We start from the raw sequence: 9,302 nt of genomic DNA on the forward strand, positions 1-9,302 counted from the left end.
GGATGCTTCTTTCAGCCACAAACACTTCGTCTCCATTTTCACTGGACATTTGCACCCAACTCTCTCCACCTCCCCTCTCCCCTTCCCCAATGCGACAGATGTGCTGTGTACTCTTTACCTGACAAGCATGGGGTACAGGCTCTTAGCAACTCTGGAGGCTCCTGGGGAGCAGTCTCCATCATCCATCTCTTAGTAAATCCTCCCAGCATATCCATGGGATGTGGCCAGCCCCCCAGTGTTCCATCACGCTGGGAACCCAAGGAATCCTTATGTTAGATAAGGATGCTCTAAAAGACCCAGAGATAGTAGCTGCAAGCTGAGCACAGAATCCTCTTGTCTGAAACAAGACATGTTTTGAAAAGTCACAGATTCTGTGTCCTTCTGTTTCATTCTCAGCTCACTAGGAATAACTCTCTAGAGGCTTATTTAAGACACTAGTTGATGTTTTTGAGCTTCATGCACCATACCATGTGGAGATAACAATCCATGGTTCTTGCTTCTGCCTGCTAAAAATGCGGTAGATAAGAGAACATAAGATTTCAACATGGTCATATTATTTTTGCCTGCTTGCAAGCTCAGTCCCTAAGTTGTGTCCAACTCTTTGAGATCGCATGGACCATAGCCTGCCAAGCTCCTCTGTCCATGGGATTTCGCAGCCAAGAACACTAGAGCACGTTGCCATTCCTTCTCCAGGGGATCCTCCCGACCCAGGGATCAAACCCATGTTTCCTGCATTGGCAGCAGATTCTTTACCACTGAACCACCTGGGAAGTCCCATACTATTTTACCTTTGGAGGAAGGAGAAGCAAGCAGGGATCTACAATCTTGATTTTGCGTGTTCAATGAAAAATGTACATTCAGAAAATATCCCAGCCAAATTGAGGATATTGCTTTTCCAGATGCAGTGATATTCACAATGAAGAAATTAAATGTCTTGCAAGGAAGGAATTATTAGCAAGTATTATTTTGATTCAGAACTGGACTGGGGCCTTATAAGGCTTCTCTAGGTATCCATTGGATCATAGGAAAAACAAGAGAATTCCAGAAAAACATCTACTTCTGCTTCATTGACTATGCTAAAGCCTTTGACTGTGTGGATCACAACAAACTGTGTAAAATTCTTAAAGAGATGGGAATACCAGACCACCTGACCTGCCTCCTCAGAAATTTGTATGCAAGTCAAGAAGCAACGGTTAGAGCTGGACATGGAACAATGGACTGGTTCCAAATTGGGAAAGGAGTAGGTTAAGGCTGTAAGTTTTCAACCTTCCTATTTAACTTATATGTAAAGTACATCTTGCAAAATGCTGGACTGGATGAAGCACAAGCTGGAATCAACATTGCTGGGAGAAATATCAATAACCTCAGATATGCAGACGACACCACCCTTATGGCAGAAAGCGAAGAACTAAAGAGCCTCTTGATGAAGGTGAAAGAAGAGAGTGAAAAAGCTGATTTAAAACTCAACATTGAGAAAACTAAGATCATGGCATCTGGTCCTATCACTTCATGGCAAATAGATGGGGAAACAATGGAAACAGTGTCAGACTTTATTTTAGGGGGCTCCAGAATCACTGCAGATGGTGACTGCAGCCATGAAATTAAAAGATGCTTGCTCCTTGGAAGAAAAGCTAGGACAAACCTAGATAGCATATTAAAAAACAAAGACATTACTCTACTGACAAAGGTCCGTCTAGTCAAAGCTATGGTTTTTCCAGTAGTCACATATGGATGTGAGAGTTGGACCATAAAGAAAGCTGAATGCCAAAGAATTGATGCTTTGAACTGTGGTGTTGGAGAAGACTCTTGAGAGTCCCTTGGACTGCAAGGAGTCCAAACTAGTCAATCCTAAAGGAAATCAGTCCTGAACATTTGTTGGAGGGATTGATGCTGAAGCTGAAGCTCCAATACTTTGGCCACCTGATGAGAAGAACTGACTCATTGGATAAGACGCTGATGCTGGGAAAGACTGAAGGCAGGAGGAGAAGGGGATGACAGAGGATGAGATGGTTGGATGGCATCAGCAACTTGATGGACATGAGTTTGAGTAAGCTCTGGGAGTTGGTGATGGGCAGGGAAACCTGGCATCCTGTAATCCATGGGGTCGCAAAGAGTCAGACATGACTGAGTGACTAAATTGAACTGAACTGAACTGTGGTATCCATAGGGTGGTAGGGGAAACCTGTAATAATTGGTAAAAAGCCTGGGATTTACATTTAGAGAGGCTTGGGTTTGAGTCCCAGATTTTCTATTTACTTGGGACTTGGAAAAACTGCCTCAGCTCATCCAAAAAATGGAGATAATAATGTATATCTTGTAGAGTCATTAAGGTTGTTCCTGAGGAGCAAATACACTAATGTTTATAAGAACAGTACCTGGCATGTGGTAGTTTCTCATTGAGTGGTATTTAAACAATCACCCATACATACCACAGGGGCTCTGTACTCTCAACTCCACACTCTCTGCACAGAAGACCTCTTTTCCTACTTAGCAGAGACTAAGTGATAGAACTACCCTCCATGGGCGGCTTACAGCAGGGAAAGCCGTGGGGAAGTTGGATAGAGCAGGGGTCCCCAGCCTCCAGGATCTAATGCCTGATGATCTGAGGTGGAGCTGATGTAATAATAATAGAAATAAAATGGACAATAAATGTAACGCTCTTGAATCACTCCAAAACCACCCCCTGCCTCAGTCTGTGGAAAATTGTCTTCCCAAAACTGGTCCCTGGTGCCAAAGAGGTTGGGGTAGAGAGTTGAAAACAGAGCAGACAGCACAGGCCATTCTCTTAGCGCCTGTCAAAGGAGGTCTTTCTCCATAATTTTGATGCAGAAAGTCAGGCCAAAGTGGGTCATCAGTGCCCATAGATGGGCATGTGCTGACCATCACTGACAAGTTCCCAGTTAAGAATTCCTGATTGTATTGGAAATGGGATCTGTGGATGCTCTGTGAAGAAACTCTTAAGCAAATAATGCTTTTATAGGTAAGGCAAAAAGAAAGTTGAACCATTGGTCACTGTAACTAGGAGCTGAGGGGGTGATGCCATTTGCCTGCAAAGTAACAATGAGTACAAACTTTCCAAACCACTCATCTGCTTTGCATGTGTAAAACTGGCATCTGAGCACGTCATTTGGCACACAATTGTGCGGGATTAACAGTTTCATAAGAATCACGAAAGCATGTGAAATGCTAATTGCCACATGGGAAACCAGTACTGGCTTTGGCTAGCGGACCATGAATTATTCTTTACAAGAGAGACAGCTGTGCTGAGGATGGTGCCTGTTCTGTCCTTATTTCCAGTTTTCTAAGAGGAGAGCGCCACCATTCATTTCTCTGCCCAAAGACGCGTCATTCTGAGCAGCTGTCTCCTTTAAAAATCACAAAACTTGGCATGCCCTTCAGCCACCTCATTCCTTTAGGCCCACACCTGGGTCACTGAGACCTGTGAGCCAGTGAATTCTTTTCAGGTGAGAGCCCAGAGTTAAGGATGCAAGCAAATACACAGGAATAAACCAACCATGTGTCTCCTTTGGGCATCTGATTTGGCCTGTAAGTATGGACTCCAAAATAACTAGATGCTTAATTGCACCTCTAAATTTAGTCCATGAATTTGCATGTGTAAGTAATCAGGGAAGTATTTGCTTAGAAATGTTTCCATTTCTTCCATTTGCTCTAAATCAAATTGCCAAGTAGCAGATCAGATTCTGAAATACTTTTTAAAAATGTGTTCTAGAGCCCTACTGCTTTACTCTGCAATCTGGTGGGACATCAGGACCCAACTGGGTCAGACACAATGAGAACTCTTTCCAGGGAGGATGCCAATGACCATCAAAGACATGGACCAAAGTTAGTCAAGGGACTTAAGTTGGGAGACCCTTTCCCTTGCTCTCAAATCCAGTAGGAACCAGATCCAATGTGAACTGATTTTGCTTTCCTGGGCTTCCCTGGTGGCTCAGCTGGTAAAGAATCTGCCTGCAATGCGGGAGACCTGGGTTTGATCCCTGGTTTGGGAAGATCCCTTCTCCCCTGGAGAAGGGAACAGCTACCCACTCCAGTACTCTGACCTGGAGAATTCCGTGGACTGTATAGTCCATGGGGTCACAAATAGTCAGACACAACTGAGCAACTTTCACTTGCACTTTGGTGACCAGAGTAAGGATATTCAGTGGACCCATGGGAGAGGCATTGTGAAGGACCAGAGCCTGGAATAGTATTGCCTATCTCCATTCATTAATTCATGCAAATATTTTCAAGTGCCTATTATATACCACATTATCAATACAAAGATGAAAATAAATGTAGTCCCTGCTTTTAAGAAGGTTCAGTTTAGAGAAGACTCCACACAGATGAATGGTAATGCACTGTAGTAGGTGCTGTTAATATAGGTGGGGCAGTTGAACGGTTGGCTCCAATTCTTCACTTCCCTGTAGCATTAGTATTACATATTCACCTTTTCTGTGATGTCATAGGTGGAATGGACTTCCAGGGTCCTTGGTTCTGGGCTTGGCCCCGTGCCTTGTTTTGGCCAATGGGACACAGGTAGAGGCTTAGAGTGGAACTTTTTGGTTGGGCTCGAGTTTCTGAGTTTATGCATGACCATGAGGAAGATGGGTCCCAGTGAATCACTGCCACTCCACAGGAGACATGGAGCATGGAGTGCCCCAGCCATCCTGCCAATGGATGGGTGAGAAATTGTGCTTTTTGTTGTGTTTGATTACTTGTGTGTGCAGTCAAAAGTGACCTGTATACCAGATCCAGAGAAGATAAGTCTAGGAAGAGCTCCAAGTCCAGGCCTGAAGGTCCCAAGGAGGCTCCTGAGAGATGAGGATGACTGAGCTGAGACCTGGAGGATGAGGGAGCTGTGAGTTAGAGAAGGGGAGGGCTTGGGGTGAGGGTAGGGAGAGAGATAGAAGGAAGGGCTGATGGAAGGGATGGAGGTCCTAGAGAGCTCAGCTTGCTCTCTGAGCTACAAGTAGTGAGCATCTTGGCTAGAGCAGGCGAAAGCACCAATGACCTTGCACTGGTCACTATCCTGAGGAGAGGAGAGCCTCACATCCAGCAATGTACTTGAGTGAACTCTCTCTGGACACCCACTGCTGTACATCACTGAGGATTTCTTTGCCACGAGTTTCTCATAAAGAAATAACAACTCAAGGGAAAGCTTCAGGTTGTTTTGACATGTATTCATTTCCTATTATCCATTTTGAAAGGCAGGGTCAAAATGACCAGGAGTCTGGTTAAAGACTGAAGTCCGGTGAGTGTAATACACGTAATTCTGGTAGACGGTTTACTATGTCATGGACAATAGTCCAACTGTATTTTGGGATACAGCCTTCTTTTTATCAGATGGCTTTTCTTAAACACTGATCTTTTTTGTTTTCAAGTTATACATTACAGAATCATAGAATTGCAGAACTGGTAGAGATTTCAGGTTTTCTTACTCAACTTTCCTGAAGGGTGCCAGAGAAGGGAAGTGGGTAGCTAGAGATCACACAGTAAAATCTTAGCAGGGTGGCGAAAGTAAGGTTCTTTTTTTTAAATTTTGATCTGTTATTCACTCTCCCTTACCTACCTACCTTCCTTCCTTTCTTTCCTCCTTCCCCTTTGACCTTTTTTTCTTTTTTGTTTCTTTATTTCTTCTTCTCTCTCTCTCTTTTCTACCACGCTAGGTCTTACTTAGAATATTTTCCTTTTCATTTCTCTTCATGCTAGAAATTCCGCCTTTTACTACTGAATCAGAGCCATGATCCACTAGCTCAGGCACTTATCTTATGGTAGGTCCCATGCATGGAAGACCCAGCTTGACACACACACACACATATAGATCACAACAGTAATTCTATCTCTTCTCTCTATTTTACACTGCACCTAGTATTCTGAATGTTGTTAAATATTTTTTTCTTCTTTTCCTTTGATTAAAAAGGTCTTCAATGTAATAATTCATATTGATTTGAAACGAAGGGGATTTTAATTGTTCAAAAGTTCAAAATACTCCATCCATTTCTTTAAAAGAAGAATAATATATTTAACTACTAGAATTTAGCATTTTCTCTGAATAATGCAATGTTAGAGAAGCATTATAGACTTACCAGGATTAGATGACCTCATATTTGTGTTTCTGTACTCTACCTGAAACCTACATCATATTTAATAGCAATAATAAGAACCATTCATACTCATAACTCATGCTGAAAATTGACTTCATTATGACTCACAAGCACACCATTAACACATAGTTAAGTATGTATGCTTTTTCCTTCTTTCTTTTCCTCTTCTTTTTTAAAACAACTTTAACCTCCTGTAGCACATACATTTCTAAAATTTGGTATCTCGGCAACAGAAGATTTTTTTTCCTAACAAGTATAAAATCGTCAAGATGATCTTAAAAGCCCTATGACTTAGCTATGTACTCTTGAGTCAGTAATTAAATGGAGAAATCATTCAATTATTTGCCAAGGAATTTTGCATCTTGAAAGCGTCCCAGAGTTAGGAACTATCCAGACCATATAACTGGGAAGTTAAAATTAACGACCAGAAAATCGACTGCCTTTCCCTTCAGCATTTGTCTCTGATGAAAGCTTGTAATCTGGGTGCCAGTCCCTGCTCTGCCACAATTCCACACGTGACCTTGGGCAAATCACATAAGCCTCTGTGGTCTCACACTCCTCATTTGTTAAATTAGAGGGTTGAATCAAGTTAGTTTGAGATGACTGCCTATTTCTATGTCTAGCTCTTAATGTTATTATTTCAAGAATGGTTGGTTGTCATTTATTCTCTAAATCCACTTAGATGAGAACCAGTAAGAAGGAGGCTGAGACACAGGTTGAAACCGCATCTAGTGGCACACAGGCTGAATTTAAAGAACTTGACCATAGAAAGAAGTATTAACTATCAAGCCAGATTCTACTGTTAGTCTGGCTGCCCTTAGAGGTCCTTAAGGAGGGCTTGAAAATCTGAAGCCTGATTTGGTGAACTACATAGAGTTCTTGCTGAGCCTAGCATTGATTATAAAGAAGTGCAGATTCTTCTAGAAACAAGATTTGATTTTATCATGTTACTATTTTATTTAGCATGTTTATTGGGACTTTTAGGTTATGGGAACCACCATCAACTTAAGTGAGCTTTGGTATCACTCTTTGTTTTAAGGATATAGATATCTCATGGAGCTCAAGAACAGAAATGTAGGTGAGCCTCAAGGAAGGTCCACAGCCAGGAGCAGAGAAGATGTCAGGAACCTTCAGAGGCCCATCTCTATCTCTTGATGCTGCTGCTGCTGCTGCTAAGTCGCTTCAGTCCTGTTCGACTCTTTGTGACCCCACATATGGTGGCCCATCAGGCTCCACCGTCCCTGGGATTCTCTAGGCAAGAACAGAGGAGCGGGTTGCCATTTCCTTCTCCAATGCATGAAAGTGAAAGGTGAAAGTGAAGTCGCTCAGTCGTGTCCGACTCTTAGCGACCCTATGGACTGCAGCCTACCAGGCTCCTCCGTCCGTGGGATTTTCCAGGCAAGAGTACTGGAGTGGGGTGCCATTGCCTTCTCCGATCTCTTGATGCTACTTCTTCCTAATTATTGTCTCCATTCTTTGCTCTCTTCAGAATATTCAGCCTCAGATAGAAGCTTGTTCCTTCCCAACCACCACTCAACACATATACACACCTTATTCCAGAAGGTTAAAATTTACTTGCCCAGGCTTCCCTGGTGGCTCAGTGGTAAAGAAGTTGCCTGCCAATCAGGAGACACAGGTTTGATCCCTGGGTCAGGAAGATCCCCTGAAGAAGAAAATGGCAGCCCATTCCAGTGTTCTTGCCTGGGAAATCTCTTGGACAGGGGACACTGGCAGACTACAGTCCATGAGGTCTTGAAAGAATTGGACATGACTGACATGACTGAATGAAAGTTTACTTGCCTTCATATAAGGAAACAAATTTGTTGAAAATGTCTCAATTCAAATTCCAAATTACTAAAAAAAAAAAAAAAAGAGAGAGAAGAAGAATCTTATTGGCTCAGCATGGCCAAGCATTCACTCATCCCTGGTCCAGAGATTCCAACTGCAGCCAAAAAAGCCAGCTCATACGCTACTGTGGGCAGGGATTCTGCACTGTACAACTCTAGGGGACACTTCTTACATTATGTTACATATGTGAGTGATGCCCAATGATGGTGTGCAATGAGCAATCCTCAGCTATGGTCAAACAGCACTTATTGTAAAGACCCAACCAACTACAGTTGCTAGAACATCAAACTCTACGCTAATAAAACCCTCCCACTTTCTACACCTTAGTAACTTTCCTCTATGTGCATGTACGGTTGCTCAGTTGTGTCTGACTCTTTGCAACCTCAAGGATTGTAGCCCATCAGGTTTCTCTTTCCATGGGGTTTTCCAGGCAAGAATACTGGAGTGGGTTACCATTTCCATCTCCAGGGGATCTTCCCAACTCAGTGATCAAATCTGTGTCTCCTGATTGGCAGGCAGTTTCTTTACCTCTATTTGGGGCCAGAAATCCCACTAATATGTCAGATCAATGACACATCAGATTCTTTACAGTTCTTTTGCCTAAGATGAACATCCAGTAATAGATGGAGTAGTGGATCTCTTGTGTTTCCTTTCTTAGAGCCACTCTGATGCCACAATGACTCTCAAGGAGTCTATGAAATCTGTTCCCTTCTCCTTATTGAGAGACAAGGATTCCAAGTATTTGATCTCCTGAAATGCTGTCTTCTGGAATCCAACATTTTCTTGGTTCCACCTCCACAATCAAACTCAACATGCATTGAGAAGAGACAGTTCTCACAGCAACACCAAAACACACAGATCTACTGGACATGAACCAGTATTACACACTTTTAATTTATTTTCTTTGGTTCACAACTTCTTCATGCAGATTTACGAAGACTAAACGTGGAGTTCAATTTAGCCCTAATTCTGCCTTATTTAACTTGGCCATTCCAGAACTGAGCTTTTACTCAAGTGGCTACAGTTACGATATCAAGTCTTTGAAGGGCTGAGCTGCTTTGTTCGGTGCTTGGCATTTGGTGCATGTAAAATGGCTTGGATCTGATATTTCCTTTCCTCTAAGTAAGAACACATCTCTTGAAAAGGTTTGGTGTAGTCTTGCCAAAGAAGGAAGCAAGAAACTCAAGCCAGCCTGGAGTTTTGTGAGCCATGGAAAACTGGCTAAATTCACCATGAAAATATTTGGAAACATGCAGTGAGTACAGAATGGCCCCTCCCTAGCCTAGCTCTTCATTCCAGTCTTGGGAATACAATGCATTAATGCATAATTGCTGATGAATGACATGATGT

This window comes from Bos indicus, chromosome 11 (genome assembly GCF_029378745.1).
Source record: "Bos indicus isolate NIAB-ARS_2022 breed Sahiwal x Tharparkar chromosome 11, NIAB-ARS_B.indTharparkar_mat_pri_1.0, whole genome shotgun sequence".
Lineage (NCBI taxonomy): Eukaryota > Metazoa > Chordata > Mammalia > Artiodactyla > Bovidae > Bos > Bos indicus.